This window comes from Lissotriton helveticus, chromosome 8, assembly GCF_964261635.1.
Source record: "Lissotriton helveticus chromosome 8, aLisHel1.1, whole genome shotgun sequence".
NCBI classification, from domain to species: domain Eukaryota; kingdom Metazoa; phylum Chordata; class Amphibia; order Caudata; family Salamandridae; genus Lissotriton; species Lissotriton helveticus.
Genome location: NC_136069.1, coordinates 1,397,600,180 through 1,397,621,600, shown reverse-complemented (window position 1 = coordinate 1,397,621,600; position 21,421 = coordinate 1,397,600,180).

Here is a 21,421-nt window from a genome sequence, read left to right as displayed (position 1 = left end):
TTTCTTATTGCAAAATCTAATGAATGGAAAATTGGTGTGAAGACACTAAAATCACTGGCTTTCTTCATTTCTGTGAGGTAATGTTTTTGAATCTGTAAGGAGTCCCACAATTTCTACCACCCAGTGTTCTCACTTGTGTGGCTGAGCCTGTCATCTCACCTGAGACCGAAATTGGTCAAACCTTTGTGAAGTCGGGAAGGGAGGGAGTGGGCAATTGGGGGGGAATGGGTATGGCACTGAAGTTGAATTGCTTGTTTGTAGTTCCAGAAAGTTGGGAAGGGAATGGCGGATAATGTTAAACACTGCAGTGAGCTTACAGTAATGACTTGGAATGTAAAGGGGTTGAACAATCCAAGGAAACGGAGGCAGGTGCTAGGATACTTAGATAGGCACCACATCAAGGTGGCCCTCTTGCAGGAAACGCATTTAGACCCGAGAAAAGAACACAGATTTGCAGTAAAATGGGCGTCTCATCAATGTTTAGCATCCTACTTAGGTTACTCTAGGGCAGAGGTCTTCAAACTTTTGGATGCCGAGACCCCCTTGTCAACATTTTCAAACGTAAGGAACCCCTCCTGACAAAAATTTCTAAATCTCTAGCTTATGAGGAAGGTGAGGACCAAATTATGCGACAGGCTGGACTAAACTGTGTGAGTAGAAAATGTAAATAATGTTCTGTGATGCTGCGTATTTTGGGGTAGCATTGCTTTATTATTTAGAATTTTTTTAAACACAGTAATACTGAGGAAAGATTTCACCCCATCAGTACCAGTTTATAACCAAAATACAGCAATTAACATCAGAAAGATGTCTAGTCAACCTCTGTGAAGGGCCTCCCAATCCACAGGGATACGCGCTGCCACATTAGAAGCTCACCTGTCCATGGCCGGGAGCCGCAAGGGTGCTTTCAATCCGTGGCCGTCTTGTGCAGAGTTAAGCAGTTTACCCACGCTCCTTTCCTCTCACCCCCTTCCTTCCATCCCTCTCTTCTCTCCTCTCCCAACCCCGGATCCCTCTCTCACATTGCACGCAGATGGTTATTAGCCCCAGGACACCTTTTGGTAACAGTAGCTCACTACAAATGTAAATAATAGGCGGAAGCAAGGGATCCACTAGACCCGAACTCCGGGCGGGGGGGGGGGGTTAACACTCCCAGCCAGGGCTTGTCCAAGCACTGGTCGCACACGGTGCAACAGTCTTTCCACCTTCTCCATGGATTCCCTCACTACCACTCACCAACAATACACCTCATCTCTCTATAGCACCTGTCTGACAAACATTTCATTTTTTTATAGCGCTACTCATAGTTTACTCACACTCAGTTCTGTGATGTGCATGGTACATCTTCTTTGTACCAGGCACTTTAACCTTCTGCACTGTGATTGAGCAGTAAGGGGGGGACAGGTGAGTGGAGTGTCACATGAGTGCAGGGTGAGAAGTGTGCTCGTGTGACTGCAGGGTGAGGTACAGAGTGAACAATGCAACTGAATTTTTAGTGCAGAGTGATCCCTGTGAGAGCAGGGTGAGTGGGTGAATGTTGTGAGGGCATGGTGATCAGTGTGCGTGCATGGTGATCAGTGTGAGTGCATGGTGATCAGTGTGAGTGCATGGTGATCAGTGTGAGTGCATGGTGATCAGTGTGAGTGCATGGTGATCAGTGTGAGTGCATGGTGATCAGTGTGAGTGCATGGTGATCAGTGTGAGTGCATGGTGATCAGTGTGAGTGCATGATGATCAGTGTGAGTGCATTGTGATCACTGGGAGTACATTATGATCACTGGGAGTGCAGGGTGAGCGGGTGAATAGTGTGAGTGCATGGTGTGAGTGCATTGTGATCAGTGTGAGTGCATTGTGATCAGTGTGAGTGCATTGTGATCAGTGTGAGTGCATTGTGATCAGTGTGAGTGCATTGTGATCAGTGTGAGTGCATTGTGATCAGTGTGAGTGCATTGTGATTACTGTGAGTGCATTGTGATTACTGTGAGTGCATTGTGATTACTGTGAGTGCATTGTGATTACTGTGAGTACTTTATGATCACTGTGAGTGCAGAGTGAGCGGGTGATCGGTGTGAGTGCAGGGTGATCAGTGTGAGTGCATTGTGATCAGTGTGAGTGCAGGGTGAGCATGAAAGTGGAGGCGAGAATGAGAAGTGAGTAGTGAGTAGTCTGAAAGCAGGGTGCATTCCCACAAACTTGAAGCGTAGAGTTTCAGATATAAGTTGAACTATTGCTATAATGGCATTAATCAGGGTTCGAGGGTGGAGGAAATAAATAATGTGCTGATCCTGCAACAAACTTCCAGTCTAATGATTAGGCTTACCAGCTCATTATTTTGATGGCCCAGAAATAAGCAGTCACCTACAGCTGTATTTTTTGCACTTATCTGTGAATACTTAGAACATTTAAGGGGCGAATCGGACGTAACATCTGACGGACCTCTATGTTATACAGCGTTGGTCTCATGGAATGTTGCGGGACTGGGGTCAAAACTGAATTCGCAGGATTGGGCAGATTTCATTGATTGCTTTGATATTTGCTTGTTTCAAGAGGTGTGGACGGTTGAACCAATGTTTTTACAGTAGGGTACTTGAATTTTTTTGTGCCTGCTATTAAGAAAAATCATGGTCGTCCTATGGGGGGTTTAGTGATGTGAGTTAGGTAGTCCCTAAAATGTCAAACCCAACAGCTCTCAGTTGCAAGTAATGATATTCTTGGTGTCAGGTTTAGTTTCCCTGCTAACTTAGTTATCGATATTTATAATGTTTATGCGAGGGGGCTCCAGGGAGGAAAGAAATCTGAAGTTGTAGCTGAACTGGACAAATTACTTCAGGCGACTCCCCCAATATATTGTCACTAATTGCCGGCGACTTCAATACTACTTTTGAACCTTTAGGTTTGGACGACATGCATTTAACTGAGGATGAGGATGCCAGGTGGGGAGTTCCTCAGCTCGATACTAAACCTATAAGCAAATGGACGGAGGCCGCAATACAGTTAAAGGGCCTATGTATTGAAAATGAGCTCCGGGCAGCTAATGGACGCACACTGTCTGATAAAATGGGAAAAGAAACTTTTGACAATGGAATTAGGGCAAGTAATATTGACTATTTACTCGTCCCCTTGAAGATGTGGTCTACTCTTGTTGATATGGAGGTAGTGACTCGTATTGAGAGCGACCACAATCCCCTGACCGCAACATTTATTCTGGGTACACACAAAGTGGTTAATTCTCATGATGGGAATACCCCCCCAGATTCAGTTCTGGCAAATGATGAGCGCCATCTCAAGTGGGGCCAAGTTGTAGACCTTCAGGATACTATTGATAATCTTGAGGAAGATCTGGCAGGGGCCCTAGAGGCTATTGAGGCAGCCACCCTGAATGGATCTCCCCTTAATCTTCTGTTGGAGGTACATAATGGGTTTTTTACCAAATTAAAAACATACTTTTGCAAACCTAGCTCAGCAAAAAGAGGCGCACAAGCTAAAAAACCTGAAAGATGGTATGACGGTTCTTGCCGCCAAGCCAGGGTCGAGCTGGGTCAAGCCCTAAAATCCAAAGACATGTGTACTATAAAACAGGCCAAGCAAACTATAGGTCTAAGCGATATAAAGCTAAAAGGGAATGGAAGAGGGTATGTGGCAGGACCTAAAAGTGGCGTGTAATGCAAAGAATGCTAAACTTTTTTGGGACATTTTTAAATGGGATAGGGGTGGGCATCGTGAAAACCCCCAAAATAATGTTGACCGAAATTCATGGGTTCACTATTTTCAGCCCCAATACGCTAATAGTACTTCTGAAAAAAGTGGAGGTTCTACTGTTCACACCTTCTATGAGAAGCCTGATTTTAATTTAGGGGAAGTGGATAGGGCTTTGGACCAAGTTACAGAGGGTCGTGCTACTGGCATGGATTGTGTTCCCGCAGATTTATTTCTAAGTAACAGAGGGCGATGGCGGGTCTACATCTTGTATGTGGCTAATGCTGTAGCCCAAGGTATGGATGTACCTAAATCCTGGAAAGGGGCCAAAATAGTGCCGGTGTTTAAGAAGGGGGACAAGTCGCTTGCTGCCAATTATAGACCAATAAGTCTAATTGACTGCATACAAAAAATCATGGGACGGCTGGTTTTGGGCAAAATCCAGACCTGGATGGATAATGACAATATTTTGAGCCACCTCCAGGCTGGCTACCGCCCAAAAACAAGTACCATAGACCAGGTCTTCCGGTTTATGATGTTATACTGGCGTACCGTGGTCCTGGAAAAGGGTACTTTGTTTGCCGTCTTCTTTGATTTAAAAGCGGCCTTCGACCTGGTCCCACGAAATACATTATGGGAAGTTCTTGCGGGGCAGGGGATGGCACCTGAATTGTTGGGTCTAATCGTCCGCTTACATGAGGGTACGTTCGCCCGGGTTTGGTGGGGTCCCCAGGGGGAAGTTACGGAATCCTTCCCTGTAGAGCGGGGAGTGAGGCAGGGGTGCGTCATGGCACCGACTCTGTTCTCGCTCTTCGTGAACGGGTTTGCAGATTTTCTCTCCCTGGTCCCGATGCCCCTTCATTATGTGGTGAGCGGGTTCCGATCCTCATGTTTGCGGACGATACCCTCATTATTTCAAAAACACCCAGTGGGCTTCAATTAGCACTGCGGCGCTATGAAGATTTTTGTCTTGACAGGGGCCTGGAAATAAACACGGCTAAAACCAAGTTCATGGTCCTTACGGGCCATAAACCACATGGGACCTCCAGGCCCTATAGAGGGGCGATAAATATGAATTGCTCCCCATTGGAGCGTGTAGACGCCTTCACCTATCTGGGGGTCACTCTCCAGAAAGATCTGGGGTGGTCTAGACAAATAGACACTGCAGCCTTAAAACATCGACAGCAGGCAGGCATTCTTTTGAAAAAATTCTATTCTTCATTGACAAAGCCCATTAGCCCTCCACTAGAAGTATATGGGATGAAGGTCCTAAGTTCGGCCCTTTATGGTGTCGAACTTTGGGGTTTTGAAGATCTAGGGAAATTGACGCTAGCAGAAAATGAATTTCTACGAAGAGCTACTAGCGTTCCCGTAAGTACCCTGCTAACACCCTTAATGTGGGACCTTGGAAAAAAGCGGTGCAGGCCCTCGCCCTTTTGCGGCCCCTGCTTTATTGGCGCCGCTTATGGACTACAGAAGAACTAAGCCACCATGCTCAGGGCCTGAGGGAGATAATGAACAAAGACCCCTCTCGAGAAATACATTGGTTAAAGGCCATTCAGTCTCTACTTTTTAAATTGGGAATGAGGGAATTGTGGGAAGATCCGGAAAATGCTCTTTTCCCCTCCAAAACTCTTCTTTAAAAAAAGTACTGGGAGATGGTGATCGCAGAAGAGAGGGCAGAGGGTCTCTCCCGGCACTTGACAGGTCGTTTTATGGATATTAAGACCCACCCGACCCTGGAACCCTATTGGGATATAATTGGGAAACAGCTGGATCGTAAGCTCTATTTCCAGCTAAGAGTGGGTACCCTCCCAGTAAGGTCTTTTACAGCAAATTGGGCAGGAAAAAATGGTAATGACAGATGTCCAAAGTGTGGGGAAGAGTCTATAAGCCATTTCCTCTTCTTCTGCCCCATGTACACTGCCCCTAGAACGATGTGGATTAAACCCATATGCAAAATGCTTGGGATATACAGGTATAAGGAGGCTCTTAGAATTTTATGTTCTGATCCAACCCCTACAATTGCTGTTGCTATGGCTAAGTTCCTAAAATGGGCTTGGGTAATTCGTGCAAAACAAATAGCGACAGACATATGATGATTTAGCCCTAGCTGTGAGTTCCCCTGTAACTTACCCCTGAAAGAATTGTATACTGATCAGATTGATTTTAAATATGTAAGCTGATATTCGTCAATAGTCTATTGTAGTTTAATTCCTTTTTAATATTTATTGTATGAATTTTAATGGATTTTTAATGGATTTTAAAATACTGTTTTTTTCTATGTACACTTTTATGACTTGAATTGTCGAATAAAGTTTAATGAATGAATGAATACTTAGAACAGCAAATATAAATAGAAAGCACTTTTAATTTTATTTATAACTCAATTCAGGGTCAAGAGCAGGTCTCTGCAGGATCTTTAAACAACACACAGCAGGCATGTTTCTTTTGGCAACCCAACTTTATATTTCTTTTCATTAAATGCATTCTCACACTACAGCAGTAAGTGTAAAAATACAAATGTAAGGAATAGGCAGAGTGGGGGCCCAGGGGGTACTGGAACCATAAAAAAACTAAGCTTTGGTAATCAGTCAACAAAGGCATGTAAATATGCTAATGGTCTTTAAAGACCTGTGAAAAACTCGGGCCGGAGATAAGACTCCAGACACTGCCCAGCCGAGGCCCCAGGAGCGCGAGCTGCACTGCAGCAGCCCGGGCTGAGACACAGGATGTGAGAGGAGGGGGGCCAAAGCCCTGGAGGCCAGGGCAGAAGTGACACTGTGAAGGCGCGACCCCCTTTGCATAGCTCCACGGCCCCCCTGGGGGTCGCACCCCACAGTTTGAAGACCCCTGTCCTGCTCTAGGGGGGACGTGTACATTGGTTAAGAGAGGAGTGCAGTTCGTACTGGGAGGAACAGACACAGATAAAGAAGGTAGATATTGCCTGCTCTGAGGGAGACTGAATTCGCAAGAGGTCACATTTGTAAGTTATTACGGACCCAACACTGACGATACACACACCTTACTTACTTTATGGGGCAAAATCCAAGAAATCTGCACGCCTTACGTGGTGTGGGGAGGGGACTTTAACACTGTGGTTGACCAGAGACAGGACAGATCAGACACTTCTCCCATGCACTACACCAACTCGCACCGCACTCTAAAGGACATAATAGACACGCATTCCTTACAGGATGCGTGGCGGTATAGGCATCCCACCCGAAAGGAAGGAACGCACCATTCCGCAGTACATTTAACCTGGGCTAGGCTAGACTACCTCATAGTATCTGTGGGCATGGCACACTGGGTGGAAAAAGCTGAGCATCTGGCCTGATCCTATTCGGACCACTCACCTGTGAAAGTGATCTTACGGACTCCGCGCATCCATGCCCCGTACATTAATTGGAGGCTTAACCCCTTGCACTTGCAGGACGCAGTGTTTAAAGCTGAATTGGAAAGAGATATTCAGGAATTTTTCGAGAAAAACATACTCTGTGGCAAGCCTCACAACTGTGTGGGAAGCGTTTAAAGTCGCTGTCCGAGGATGGTGCATATCCAAAGGAGGGGGTATACTTAAGGACCTGCGTAAGGACCTGCGTAAGGACCTCCGTAAGCTGGAAGGGGAGCTTAAAGTCCTAAAGGAGCAGCAAGCATCGGGTGGGGCGAGGGACGACACACGGGCCAAAATGTGTGTTAAAATGACATAATATGAGGAAGCGGCAGAAAACGAGGGCAGGTATAGAGGGAAGACATATCATGCATGACTCTACGGTGAGGGGGATCGACCTGGGAAATCGTTGGTGAATGCAGTAAGGCCCCCCAGATTGGCGCATTATATAACTGAAATAGAAGACGCACAGGGGCAAACAAATAGAAATTTAAAAGGGCAGATGGACACGTTTGTCGAGTTTTATAGGAATCTCTACACATCTCAAAATGGCTCTCCCCTAGACCTGACACAATATCTGGATGACACGGCTGTGGCGAGGTTGGGAAGCACACAGCACAAGTTCCTGGGGGTGGATCTAGAAATAGACGACATTAAGGAAGCTATCATGGGTATGAACTCTGGGCGTGCACCAGGCACAGACGGACTGCCAGTAGAATTTTATAAGACTTTTATATCTATCCTTGCTCCTATACTAACAGCAGTGTATTATGAGGCGTTGGAGGAAGGCAAGCTGCCAGCAACTATGAGGGAAGCCCAGATAATCTCACTGCTGAAGCCTGGGAAGATTCCAAACCTATGTGTCTCATATCGGCCCCTCTCATTACTAAATTGCGATACCAAGATCCTGGCAAAGCTGTTGGCCACTCGTCTTAATCTACTAATGCAGCGCATGGTCCTTATCAACAGACTGATTATACTAACCTCTTCAAGTGCTTTTTCCTCAATTGTCTGATCCAGCTTCTGGTCAGCAAGATTTGTTGTAGGTAACTGGAAGAAACAAAAAAAGAACTAACATTTACAAAAAAAAAAAAACACTTATGTGAAGTCAGTGAAGTGCCTTTACATGGTTATAGTTTTCGTCTATTCTAATTATGTGTATTTGGTCCACCCACGAACAGGAAGCAGAGTTTCAGCCGGGTGAAGTAATGGAATGCAGGGTGGTAAGATGTTACCTTTTGTTGAAAGTGCCTTAGTTTTCGGTCACAAATATGAGAAACATTTCCTTTTGGGACCCGTGCTTTTACCCTCACAGGGAATTTGGGGTTAGAAAGCGTGCTGGGATCTATGCAAGTCACACCACACTGGATCCCTCTGGATTTCTTGGTTTCAGAAATGCCCAGAATTGGTAGACTTTCCTGGTTGCCAGCAGACCCAGAGGTTGAACAGTTCAGCTATTCAGCATTGCAAGGGGGAGGAAACTGGTATTTCTTCGTGCTCTTTTTGGCATAAAGGCTGACAGAGAGAAAGTAAATCCCACATTTTTCCTCCTACTGGTGGCAGAAATAATGTATGATGCTGGAGGGTTGGAACCAATGGCAAGATAGTCCAGTACCTCACCCTATTCCTTTTATATCTTTTAGTCCTGGTAAGCATTCACCCACTTCTGCGTATTGAGGTGTATTCCAGCGATCTTCCTGGCCTGGAAGGGGAGGGGGCAAAAAGCCTAAAAGATTACCAGGAAAAAAAATGTTTGAAGGGCAAACTGTTTGTAACATAATGGGGTTCTGGGGTTATCCATTCAAGTACTGCACTACATCCCCCGCCCCGGTAACCGGGACAATTTGCTTGCTGCTGAGTTGAGAAAGGTCAAAGTTACTCCCAAAAGAAACAAGCATTTGCAATGCAACGGTCGCTGCATTGCAAAAGTTAGAGCTATTAGCATTGTAAATGAACGCGAGTTTAAGGTCTTGACATTGTAAATGACAAGGTCTTTTATTTATGTTTTAAAAACCAAAACATAAATAAAAGTCATTGTCATTTACAATGCCAATAGCTCAAAGTCGCGTAATGTGTATGGCAAACTACAGTAGCCTCCTGACGAGTGCCCTTTCACTTAATTTTTAACAACTGAAAGCCCTGGCATTTTTTTTTTTTACACATTAAGCACGGGTGGTGTCCGTGTCTGCATGGCAGTGGTGGTGTCCGTGTGTGCATGGGAGTGGTGGTGTGCATGGGAGTGGTTGTGTCCTTGTGTGCATGGCACTGGTGGTGTCCGTGTGTGCATGGCACTGGTGGTGTCCGTGTGTGCATGGCACTGGTGGTGTCCGTGTGTGCATGGCAGTGGTGGTGTCCGTGTGTGCATGCCTGTTAGAACCGGGGGTCTCTAGTTGGCAGAGGTAAGTACCTTAGACCAAGTAGGGACCCTTGCTTCTAGTCAGGGTGAAGGAATAACCGTCTGAGATAACCCCTGATCACCCTCTAGGTAGCATGGCGCGAGCAGTCTAGGCTAAACAGGCAATGTGGATAACATTTGCACTTAACACAACAACAATCCCCAATCCACCACAAACTGAGACCACACAGGTAAGTATATTTTATAAAAATATATATATCTTTATCTAGTTTCCGCAGGTAAAATAAAGCATTTGCACTATAATCACTTTTTCAAGAATACGTTGCACTTAATCTTAATGGTTGCAGGTGTCATCAGGAAGTTCTCAATATATAAAAAGAAATATAGTCTCAAGTCTCTAGCCCCTCGGTATCAAAAACGAGTAATACTGATTGACTTTATATTAGCTCTAAAAACGAGCAAGGACAACAAGGTGGATGCCAACATGTGCCACAGGAATCATCCCCTACCGCTGAGAATCCTAAGCGCTACAAGCGCGTCTCACCCGAGGGCCGGGGGAGACTCCTTTTCCCTCCCCCGGCACTTCTCCTGCCTCAGGTGGACCTCGCTGGGGAGCGCTCACTCACGCTCGGGCCCGGCCGGTCTCGCAGGCTCTCCGCCCGCTCTCAATCCTTCGGGGAGCGGCGGGGAGCAGAGACGGCAGGCCGGGGGCTCGAGCACTTCTCCAGATCCCTCGGCGAGGTCGGGTCAGTCTTCCCCGGTCCCGGCGGTGATCACAGCAATTCCTCGGCTCTCGCAGCAGCTTTAGCGAAGCCAGCCAATCCCGTCACGGCGCTTCTGCCGAGCCCTCAGTGACGTCACCGCAGCTCTGGGGGAATCGGCCAATCCGGTCGCGGCACTTCTGCCGAGCCCTCCGCGACGTCACCGCAGCTTTGGGGGAATCGGCCAATCCGGTCGCGGCACTTCTCTACCAGCCTCCGGCCACAGCCAATCACCGCACGGCCCCTTCGTGGATGCAAGCAGACCCTCGAGGTCGATTTCAGGGCCCGGGCCCGTGGCGGTGATGATGCGGGCAAGCGGAATTAACCCGCGCTGCGCTGGGGGAGCTTCAGAACCCCTCGGCCCCCACGAGCACGTGTCGATGAACACGCCGATCTCGGGGCAAAGGAGGCAGCAATCAGCGCGGCGCTCTCAATCAGAGCAGAGAGCAGCCAGCGCGCTATCGGGGACACACAGCCAGGCTTAGTCGAGCAGTCCCCGATGTTCACTGCACACAGCAGTTTCACGATCTCCTCGGCCCACAGCAGTTTTAGGGGGACACAGCAGTATTGTAGTCCTTAGCAACCTTTATGTTCCTGGTTTGCAAAAACAGGAGGCCAGCTCTTCTCAGGCCCTTGGAGATTCAAGTTGCAGACACAGCACACAGCAAAGTCTTGGCAGTTTCAAGCAGGCAGGGCCACAGCACACAGCAAAGTCCCTTTCTCCTCCTCAGCTTCCAGTTAGACAGCAGAACAGGTCAGCCCTTAGAGCACACAGCAAGGCAATCTTCCTTTAGTTCTCCAGCCGTCCTCCTTCCAGCGGAGGTTCCTTCTTTATGGTAGGATCTTGGAATCTAATCTTCTGTAGTCAGGGGTCCTTTTCTTATACCCCTCAATGTCTTTGAAGTCTTTGTGCAAGCGGCCCTGACTCCAGTCTAAACCAGTTCTGGGGGTTGCTGAAGCACTGAGGTGTTTCTGGTTTTCTTCTTCCTGTCAGCTCCAGGGTCAGAGGTGGCAGTTGTCCGGACAGGAGAGAGCTAGCATGGGGGGGCAGGCAGGCACAGCCCAGCACTATCAGGCTTTTCTTCCTCCCACCTCCCTGGCAGCAGATGTGCCCTTTCATCCCCGGGCTGGCTCTGACCCTCTCCTCCGGGGGCTCTGCAGCCCCCCTGTCACATCCAGACCAGACAGGCATTCCACAAACCCAGGCACACAGAAAGGTTTAGACAAGAGAACAGCTACTTTCTACAAGGGCTATTCTCCAACACAGGATTTAAAAACACCCTTCACTAAAAGATGTGTCATTAAATTCTGAGTTCAGGAGTACCTTTCACTTATGTCCCATCTTGTTCCTATGGGGAGATAGGCTGGCATCACATGGGGCCAGCCTCCTCCATGTTACTCTATGGAGCAAGAGCGCCTTACAGCAGTGAGCACATAAAATGGCTGCTGCCCACTACCAGAGCATGTGACCTGCACTAGTACATGCTCTACCTTATCTATACACTGCACCCTGCCCAGGGGGGTACCTTGAGCCTTCCATAGGGGGGACTGATGTGCACAGACAGGGAAGGGTTAGGCCCAGCCAGTGGAGACACTGGCCAGGGGGACAGGGCAGTCCACTGACTGCACACAGGCCCTGCGCTGGCAGGCCTGAGTCACCTTTTTAGGGCTACTCATGTGTGTGGTGCAATCTGTGCTGCAGGCCCACTAGTAGCATCTGTCATCACCAGCCCTGGCACACACAGTGCACTTTACTAGGGACTCCAGGGTGATACAAATATGCCAATCAGGTATATTCAATTAATATGGCAATTTACAGAGGGAGCACTTACACTCTGACACTGATCAGCAGTGGCAGAGTGTCCAAAGCATCTAAACCAGCAAAAACGAAATCCAGCACAGCATCCAAAATACATGAGTCGGAGGCAAAAAGATGGGGGAAGAACCACGCCAAAGGTGTCAGGTCTAACACGTGTCCCCTCCAGCTGAAAGTGGGGAGAACTACCCAACCTCTTGGGAGTACTCATCACTAAGGTGGAAGAATCTGGACAGACCGTCAGCATTGGCGTGTTCTGTGCCAGGGCGGTGCTCCACCGTAAAGTCCATCCCCTGTAGGGAAATGGACCACCTCAGCAACTTTGGATTCTCACCCCTCATCTGCATTAACCATCTGAGGGGCCTGTGGTCGGTCTGAACACGGAAGTGAGTCCCAACCAGGTAGGGCCTCAGCTTCTTCAGAGCCCAGACCACAGCGAAAGCTTCCTTTTCAATGGCACTCCATCTCCGTTCCCTGGGGATTAGCCTCCAGCTAATGAAAACCACTGGTTGGTCTCCGCCCTCATCATTAATCTGTGAGAGTACTGCTCCCACGCCTTGCTCTGAAGCGTCAGTTTGCACAATGAACTCACTGGAAAAGTCAGGTGCCTTAAGCACCGGTGCTGTGCACATGGCAGTTTTGAGGGTGTCAAAGGCAGTTTGACAGGCCTCAGTCCAATTCACTTTTCTGGGCTGATTCCTAGATGTCCGCTCTGTCAAAGGGGCCACAATGGTGCCATAACCTCTGACAAACCGTCTGTAATACCCGGTGAGACCTAAAAAGGCTCTCACCTCAGTCTGAGTCTTGGGGGGCTCCCAAGCCAGAATGGTATCAATCTTCACCTGTAGGGGCGCCACCTGGCCGCTCCCCACCTGGTGTCCCAAGTACAACACCGATCCCTGCCCTATCTGGCATTTACTGGCCTTGATAGTGAGGCCTGCCTTCTGCAGAGCCTTCAACACTTCAGTGAGGTGTTGCAGGTGTTCCTCGCAAGGGGAGCTGAACACAGCAATGTCATCCAGGTAGGCTGCGCTGAATTGCTCCAGCCCCGCCAGTACCTGGTTGACCAATCTCTGAAATGTGGCAGGTGCATTTTTCAACCCAAAGGGCATGACACGGAACTGAAAGTGCCCCTCAGGTGTGGAAAATGCTGACCTCTCCTTTGCCCCGTCAGTTAAGGCAATCTGCCAGTACCCTGAAGTCAAATCAAAAGTACTCAGGTACTGGGCAGCTCCCAACCGATCCACCAGCTCATCAGCTCTGGGGATGGGGTGCGCGTCAGTCTTGGTGACCGCATTGAGCCCGCAGTAGTCCACGCAGAACCGAAGTTCTGGGGTGCCACCGGGGGTAGCAGCTTTCTTAGGCACTAAGACCACTGGGCTAGCCCAGGGGCTGCTGGAGGGCTCAATAACCCCTAGCGTCAACATCTTGGAAACTTCTTCCTTGATGCTGGCTCTGACCTTGTCAGCCACTCTGTAAAACTTCTGTTTCACAGGCAGACTGTCTCCAGTGTCCACGTCGTGGACGCACCACTTGGTGACACCTGGGGTCAGTGAGAACAGGGGGGCGAACTGACCCAAGACTTGGCGACAGTCCTCCTGCTGCTCTGGAGTCAGGGTGGGGGAGAGGACCACACCATCCACTGACCCATCTTGCTCCTTGACTGCCAGGAGGTCAGGGAGAGGATCACTATCCTCCTCCCCTCCAGCATCTGTAGCCATGAGCATAGTCACTTCAGTCCTCTCAAAGTGGGGCTTGAGGCGGTTCACATGTAGCACTCTCAGGGGCTGCCTGGGAGTCTTCAGGTTAACCAAATAGGTAACCTCGCTCTTGCGCTCCACCACCTCATTTGGCCCAGACCACTTGTCACGGAGCGCACAAGGCTCCACTGGCGCCATCACCCACACTTTCTGACCAGGGTGGAACTCAACCAGAGAAGTGTTCTGGTCATACCACCTCTTCATTTCCTCCTGGCTAGCCTCCAGGTTCTCTTGAGCGAGCTTCCTGAAGCGCTTGGTCTGGTTGCGAATGGCCAGCACATAGCTGAACACATCCTGCGGGGTTTTCCCACGGGATTTCTCCTACCCCTCCTTCACCAGAGTCAGAGGCCCTCTGACAGGGTGGCCATACAGCAACTCAAAGGGACTGAACCCTAAGGATTTCTGAGGCACCTCCCTGTAGGCAAACAACAGGCATGGTAACAAGATGTCCCATTTCCGCCTCATGGGCTCTTCCAGGCCCATAATCATGCCCTTCAATGTGCGGTTGAATCTCTCAACCAACCCATTTCCTTGAGGGTGGTAAGGAGTGGTGAATTTGTATGTCACCCCACACTCACTCCACAGGGACTTCATATACCTAGAAATGAAGTTTGTCCCTCTGTCTGAGACCACCTCCCTGGGAAATCCCACACGGGAAAAGATCCCCATCAGGGCACGGCCCACCACTGGGGCGGTGACCGTCCTGAGCGGGATGGCTTCCGGGTACCGAGTGGCATGGTCCACCAAGACCAGGATAAACCTGTTGCCTAGGGCTGTCTTGGGATCCAGGGGCCCCACGATGTCAATGCCCACCCGCTCAAAAGGGGTGCTCACCACGGGAAAGGGTTGGAGGGGTGCCACGCGCTTCCCTCCGCTCTTGCCACTGGCCTGACAAGTCTGGCAAGATTTACAAAAGGCAGAGACGTGCGTCTTCATCTGGGGCCAGTAGAAATGGGTGACAAGCCTGTGATAGGTCTTGTCTTTCCCCAGATGCCCTGCGAGAGGCACGTCATGAGCCAGACCCAGTAGGAAGTTCCTGAAGCACTCCGGTACTACCAGCACACGGGCTGCACCGGGCTCAGCGAACTTAGGCTCACTATAAAGTAAGTCATCCTCCCAGTAGATCAAATGCTCCTTGGACCCCAGGCCTGCTGCCTGGTCTGCAGCCTGCTGCCGCACACCAATGAGAGAAGGGCACTCCTGAGCCTGGCAGAATTCCTCCCTGGAGGGACCACCCTCTTCCTGCCACTGGGACAGCTCAGGCAATTCCCCTAGTTCGGCCACCTGCTCCCCTGTAGGTTCCAGGGCATCCCCTTCCGGGTCTGCTTCCTCCTGGACCGTGGGAACAGTGGGAGCCGGTTTCCCGCGCCCTCTACCCCTTCCTCTCTTGGCAGGTTCCTGGGCCATTGTTCCAGGCTCCATTTCTGCGAGACCGCCCTCTCTGACTGTCTTTGCACGGGTGGACACACAGATCCACGCAGGCAAACCCAAAATCTCCAAGTGAGTCCTGTGCTCCACCTCTTTCCATGGGGAGCTCTCCAGGTCATTACCTAATAGACAATCTACAGGCAAGGCATCACTTACAACAATTTCCAAAATACCGGAGACTCCTCCCCATTCAAATGGAACTTTTGCCAACTTGCAGTAGCGCACTGAACTGTCAGATGCCACCACAGGTCGGAGTACCTTGGGAACAATTTGCTCTTCAGACACCCACCGACACCTGACAGATGTCACGCTGGCCCCTGTGTCTCTGACTGAGAGCCTCTACCTCCTGTCCATTGATGGTCACCTTCTGCCCGTATTTCTTAGTGTTTTGGGGCAGCAAAGTCTCCTGGGCCATCTCTTGGTCTCCTAGAGAGACCAGGGTCATCAATGCTAACCCCTTCTCCCCACTAGAAATCAAATCCCCTCCCAATGCTACACTGGCTAACGCCGGTGCGGGAGCACCAGAGGGTGCTGGAGGTTTCTTTGGACATTTGGGGGCAATGTGCCCCACCTCCCTACAGGAGTAGCAAGTAAGTGGGGTCTTTTTGTCCTGCGTGCCCTTATGGGTCCAGGACTTCTTAGGCTTGGGGGGGTTGAGACACCTTCTCCTGGGAACTACTTTGGGGCCCTTTAGCAGACTCCTTTTGATTACCCGTGTCCCCCCCACTCTTCTGTTGGGGACCCTGTCCACCTTTGGCTGGGGCACTTACCACCCCCTTGTGGACCCTGGTGCTAGTCCACCGGTCCGCCTCTTTAGCAAGCTCACTGGGATCAGTTAACTTGCTATCCAAAAGATGCTGGCGCAGCTCTGGAACACATAAGCTACTTAAGTGCTCCCTACTAATCAAGTGACACAACCCCACATAATCAGTAACTTTGCTGCCCTTTATCCAACCTTCCAGTGCACGCGTGTACATACTCACACACTCCACCCAAGTACTTGAATCAAGCTTCTTGAAGTTCCTAAACTTCTGGCGGTACTGTTCTGCAGTGAGCCCATACCTGAGGCACAAAGCCTCCTTCATTGCGTGGTAGGATAAAGCATCCTCTGCTTCTAAGGGTGCCAAAACATCCCTCCCAGAGGCCTCAAAATGCTTCCACAATCCTGCCCCCCAATTCTTCTCAGGCACTTCATTCATCTTTAAGGCAAGTTCATACGCTCTGAACCACGCATAAATATCCTCACCCCTCTGATAATTCTGTACCAGATCCTTTGGTATGTATACCTTACCCGCCTATACCGGTTGTGCGCTGCCACCATTAGAACTGGACACCACCTCTTTAAATTTGATGTCCAACTCCTTCATGCTCAACTCATGAGCCAATTGGAGTTTCCTCTCCTCCAAAGCGAGAGCGGCTCTTCTCTCATCCGTCTCTGCTTGCGATTTGAGCTTAAAAAGCTCAATCTCATGGGCTCTAGCTCTCTGATTCTCCTCCACTTCCTCTGGAGAAATAACCCTACCGGAGTGGTTGCTGCCGGGCCTAGACGCTGGCTTCCCCACTGGCAATTCACTGGACAAAAACCCATTCTCCTGTGTGCCTCTCTCTCCAGTAGTAGCTTCTGGATCACCATGTTTGGCCTCCCACCAGGCCCTCAGAGCTGTCCTTAGCTCTTCCTTGTTTGCGCTGCCCCTTACTGGGCATTCAAGCCATTGGCAGAATTTTCTCAGTTGCTCCTTACTGTAGTTGAGCAACTCCTGAATTTCAAATTCCACTTTCACTTCTCCATTCACGCTTGGCGCTTTCCGAGACATGATGCTTCCTAACCTTTTCAACTAAAAAGGTTTCACCAAAAAAGAAAAAAAAATCTTGCGCAACCTGTTCTGCTAAACTAGACTAGTGATGTACAAGAAATCACTGCAGGTCAAGTGCAATTATTAGTTCAAAATCCGCACCGCTGTCCAACAATGTTAGAACCGGGGGTCACTAGTTGGCAGAGGTAAGTACCTTAGACCAAGTAGGGACCCTTGCTTCTAGTCAGGGTGAAGGAATAACCCTCTGAGATAACCCCTGCTCACCCTCTAGGTAGCATGGCGCGAGCAGTCTAGGCTAAACAGAGGCAATGTGGATAACATTTGCACTTAACACAACAACAATCCCCAATCCACCACAAACTGAGACCACACAGGTAAGTATATTTTATAAAAATATATATATCTTTATCTAGTTTCCGCAGGTAAAATAAAGCATTTGCACTATAATCACTTTTTCAAGAATACGTTGCACTTAATCTTAATGGTTGCAGGTGTCATCAGGAAGTTCTCAATATATAAAAAGAAATATAGTCTCAAGTCTCTAGCCCCTCGGTATCAAAAACGAGTAATACTGATTGACTTTATATTAGCTCTAAAAACGAGCAAGGACAACAAGGTGGATGCCAACATGTGCCACAGGAATCATCCCCTACCGCTGAGAATCCTAAGCGCTACAAGCGCGTCTCACCCGAGGGCCGGGGGGGACTCCTTTTCCCTCCCCCGGCACTTCTCCTGCCTCAGGTGGACCTCGCTGGGGAGCGCTCACTCACGCTCGGGCCCGGTTGGTCTCGGCAGGCTCTCCGCCTGCTCTCAATCCTTCGGGGAGCGGCGGGGAGCAGAGACGGCAGGCCGGGGGCTCGAGCACTTCTCCAGATCCCTCGGCGAGGTCGGGTCAGTCTTCCCCGGTCCCGGCGGTGATCACGGCAATTCCTCGGCTCTCGCAGCAGCTTCAGCGAAGCCAGCCAATCCCGTCGCGGCGCTTCTGCCGAGCCCTCAGTGATGTCACCGCAGCTCTGGGGGAATCGGCCAATCCGGTCGCGGCACTTCTGCCGAGCCCTCCGCGACGTCACCGCAGCTTGGGGAGCTTCAGAACCCCTCGGCCCCCACGAGCACGTGTCGATGAACACGCCGATCTCGGGGCAAAGCAGGCAGTAATCAGCGCGGCGCTCTCAATCAGAGCAGAGAGCAGCCAGCGCGCTATCCGGGACACACAGCCAGGCTTAGTCGAGCAGTCCCCGATGTTCACTGCACACAGCAGTTTCACGATCTCCTCGGCCCACAGCAGTTTTAGGGGGACACAGCAGTATTGTAGTCCTTAGCAGCCTTTATGTTCCTGGGTTGCAAAAACAGGAGGCCAGCTCTTCTCAGGCCCTTGGAGATTCAAGTTGCAGACACAGCTCACAGCAAAGTCTTGGCAGTTTCAAGCAGGCAGGGCCACAGCACACAGCAAAGTCCCTTTCTCCTCCTCAGCTTCCAGTTAGACAGCAGAACAGGTCAGCCCTTAGAGCACACAGCAAGGCAATCTTCCTTTAGTTCTCCAGCCGTCCTCCTTCCAGCGGAGGTTCCTTCTTTATGGTAGGATCTTGGAATCTAATCTTCTGTAGTCAGGGGTCCTTTCCTTATACCCCTCAATGTCTTTGAAGTCCTTTGAAGTCTTTGTGCAAGCGGCCCTGACTCCAGTCTAAACCAGTTCTGGGGGTTGCTGAAGCACTGAGGTGTTTCTGGTTTTCTTCTTCCTGTCAGCTCCAGGGTCAGAGGTGGCAGTTGTCCTGGACAGGAGAGAGCTAGCATGGGGGGGCAGGCAGGCACAGCCCAGCACTATCAGGCTTTTCTTCCTCCTACCTCCCTGGCAGCAGATGTGCCCTTTCATCCCCGGGCTGGCTCCGACCCTCTCCTCGGGGGGCTCTGCAGCCCCCCTGTCACATCCAGACCAGACAGGCATTCCACAAACCCAGGCACACAGAAAGGTTTAGACAAGAGAACAGCTACTTTCTACAAGGGCTATTCTCCAACACAGGATTTAAAAACACCCTTCACTAAAAGATGTCATTAAATTCTGAGTTCAGGGATATCTTTCACTTATGTCCCATCTTGTTCCTATGGGGAGATAGGCTGGCATCACATGGGGCCAGCCTCCTCCATGTTACTCTATGGAGCAAGAGCGCCTTACAGAAGTGAGCACATACAATGGCTGCTGCCCACTACCAGAGCATGTGACCTGCACTAGTACATGCTCTACCTTATCTATACACTGCACCCTGCCCAGGGGGGGTACCTTGAGCCTTCCATAGGGGTGACTGATGTGCACAGACAGGGAAGGGTTAGGCCCAGCCAGTGGAGACACTGGCCAGGGGGACAGGGCAGTCCACTGACTGCACACAGGCCCTGCGCTGGCAGGCCTGAGTCGCCTTTTTAGGGCTACTCGTGTGTGTGGCGCAATCTGCGCTGCAGGCCCACTAGTAGCATCTGTCATCACCAGCCCTGGCACACACAGTGCACTTTACTAGGGACTCCAGGGTGATACAAATATGCCAATCAGGTATATTCAATTAATATGGCAATTTACAGAGGGAGCACTTACACTCTGACACTGATAAGCAGTGGCAGATTGTCCAAAGCATCTAAACCAGCAAAAACGAAATCCAGCACAGCATCCAAAATACATGAGTCAGAGGCAAAAAGATGGGGGAAGAACCACGCCAAAGGTGTCAGGTCTAACAATGCCAATGGTGGTGTCTGTGTGTGCATGGCAGTGGTGGTGTCTGTGTGCATGGCAGTGGTGGTGTCTGTGTGCATGGCAGTGGTGGTGTCTGTGTGTGCATGGCAGTGGTGGCGTCTGTGTGTGCATGGCAGTGGTGGCGTCTGTGTGTGCATGGCAGTGGTGGTGTCTGTGTGTGCATGGCCGTGGTTTGACCGTCGTGTCTTCGTTGCGCAGCTGTTTGTTATTGTGCCACTGCTAAATCTGACGGTTTCCGAGGCCTGTGATTAGTAATGGCAGATCCTGCCAGCACAGGGGGCACCGGTGGGATTCCACGGGGTCTGTGCATTAAGTAGATTTAACTTTGTGGTGTGCTGAAAGGCAGCGCGCTGTAGACAGAGGGCTGCAGCCCTGTGAAGAATGTGGTGTACTGTACGTGCCTCGTGCCCTTCTGTGGTTCACAAGAAGCTGCTATTCTCTGTCAGTTTTCACATCATTAAAAGTACTGCTCTTTCCATAACGTTGTGTTACTTCAGACAACAATAGCATGCGTCTATGGGTTGCACAATTCACTGTGTGTCTAGTGCCGACATTACTAACATGCAGACAGACGACCTAAAAAAAAAAACTGCCTCTTTATCAGCGCCGCGCGCTGGTATGCAGACTCCCCCTGCATTCCACAGAGGCGCGCGACGTGATCCGGCCTGCCATGCATTCCGTGGAGACAAGACCTGGCCGCGCGCACAACGTTATCCTATGAAAAAACGCTGCGCGCGGCCAGGTCTTGTCTCCCTTCGGCGTCTCAGACTGCTGAGACGCCGACAATAGTTCTCTGGCGAGAACGCGCTTTCAGCGCGTTATAGCCGAGCCCTAATCACATTTCCTCTTGCTTGCCATGAGGAATGGGAATTCCCTAGGTCGAGGGAGCAGAAAGATAATTGGGAAATTAGCTGCTTGGTTGTGGCCTTATTCTAGAAGACTTCACCCCCATTTGCTGTTTGGTTGTGGCCTTATTCTAGAAGGCCTCACCCCCATTTCTGTTTTTTTTTATTGTACACCTGGCATCCAGTGGGCTGTTGATACCAAGACATGGTGTGTTGTTATTTCCTACACAACCCCTGGTACTAAGTGGGCTTCTTGCCCTCCCAGGAAGGGCAGATTGGCGGTTAAACTGCATAGACTGTTGGGCCAATTATGGGGTGGAGACATGACCTAATGCCAGGGCATGCAGTCCCCACTCTATCCCGTTTTCTTTTTTAAATTATGTTGTCACTGGTGTGTAGTGGCCTCTCTGCCAACCTCCCCCACCCAACATGGGGAGATCATGTTAGGGGGGTAACCCTTTCACCCGCAATCTTCCACCAGGGAGAACATAAAACTGTTAACTCCATTAGCGGGTAATGCACAGCTCAGTGCAAGGGTGTGCTGCCCCCATTGTTGGCTTGCTTCCCTTTAAATTCCTGAATGGACCCTAAAAAGCTTTCATTTTGGCTGCCTGTAATGAAACCACATAGGCTACCCCTCTGTTGCTCCTTCTTGGACCCTTTAGAGGATTGAACGGGATGCTTAACAAATCAAGAATTCATCCCCAGTCACAGATCTGGGTTAAATCCATAGTTTTTTTTGCTCGCCACACCATTCCATTTTGGACCCAACCATATGCACATCAGTCTTGTCCTCTCTCCCCATGGGAACAGTCCC